Below are 1,716 nucleotides of genomic sequence, written 5' to 3'. Positions count from 1 at the left end.
ACACCAACACGAATCAGCCCGCGTACTGAACCACGTCAAGAAAACCCGTCGTGCCGCCTGAGCGGGTAGTCGGGGATCACAAGACGCAGCATTTCCTTAGGCCTCAAGCATACCGTCAACCGTCAACCGTCAACCGAAAGGGGCATTGGGAGCAACCGAAGGGACGTTCCCCCAGACGAATCACCGTAGGCCAAGCTGACTAGGAAGGGCCCACTCATCGTCTGGTAGGGCCGACCAGCGACCGGAAAAAACCGATCGCCGGCGATGGCCCACGGGATGGCATTCAACGTGATGGAGGGTAGTCACCCCTCACACGCATAACGCCCATGCCTGGGCGAGGGGGTGCTGGCCATGCCAGCCCAAGGCTCCCAAACTCTTTCCCCCTATAATAGATAAAGAGATTTTTCCCTTGTGACCCTAGGGGACACCCAAATGCAAGTTAAGTTATACTAGTTTTTCCATGGACCAAAACTCACCTTTATTTGTAACATAATGTCATTTTTATGACTTGTATTGTTGGAACATATATTAAAGAAATTTTAGAAGCTGAAATTTTGAAAAAAAAAAACTTGTAAGTATTTTATTTTAATTAAATAAGGCCGAAAAACGCGAAATTAATAAAAAATAGTAAATAGTGTCAATAAATCATGAAAAATTAGGAGACACTTGAGAAAATATATATAAAGACATTGGTTTAGTTAAAAAAATTTTTTTCATTAAAAAAAGTATTTTATTTTTTTTTTCCGTTAAATTGGTGAAATAAAGGGAAAAATAATAAAAAATAGTAAAAAGTGTCAATAGATCATGAAAAATTAGGAGACACTTGAGAAAAAATATACAAATAGATTGGTTTAGTTAAAAATATTAATTTCATTAAAAAAATATTTTATTTTTTTTTTTTCCGTTAAATTGGTGAAAAATAGTGAAAAATGGATAAAAAATTGTAAAAATCTTGAAAAAATGGGAGGCTTGTTGGAAAGATATTATGAGTGAGAGTCATTGATATTATTTTCAAAAATGGGTAAAAATAAATTTTTGAATGATATAAGAGGCTAAAAGGGAGTATTTTTTATCAACTTACATTGAACTCCTTTACCACAATCTCCCTTACAAACCATAGTAATGAGAATCATTGGTATTAAGTTTGAATGATGTTTTTGATCACCTTGCAACGAACTCCCTTAAAAGCCATAATCATTAGGGGGGTCTCATGGCTCATTCTTGGCTCGGGGCTCGGGGCGAGGCTCCGGCCATGGCTCAAGGCTACCACATTGCTCCTATACCACAATCTCCCTTACAAACCATAGTAATGAGAATCATTGATATTAAGTTTGAATGATGTTTTCGATCACGTTGCAATGAACTCCCTTACAAGCCATAATCACAAGGGGGGGGTCTCATGGCTCACGGCTCGGGGTGAGGCTCTATGCTACCACCTTCTTTCCCATGGGCCATAGCGTCTTTCGTACCGCATGGCCCGAAAACCTTCACAGCACCTTGAGAGCTCACATTATATTATAACCATCCATATAGGTGCTCAGGTGCTCAAGGTGCTCAAGTGCTTAAGTGCTAAAGTGCTTAAGTGCTTAAGTGCCTTAGCGCCTTAGCGCCTAGCGCGCGCGCGTGCGTGTGTATCATTAGATTAGAAGGGTGGATTTTTCAAGATCCCCCGGCTCACTCGGGCCAAGCATATCGTTCTTGATCTCGTAGCAATGC

This window comes from Amaranthus tricolor, chromosome 8, assembly GCF_026212465.1.
Source record: "Amaranthus tricolor cultivar Red isolate AtriRed21 chromosome 8, ASM2621246v1, whole genome shotgun sequence".
In the NCBI taxonomy this organism is placed as follows: Eukaryota; Viridiplantae; Streptophyta; class Magnoliopsida; order Caryophyllales; family Amaranthaceae; genus Amaranthus; species Amaranthus tricolor.
The sequence above is the reverse complement of the archived record's forward strand: the minus strand, read 5'-3'. Positions refer to the sequence as shown.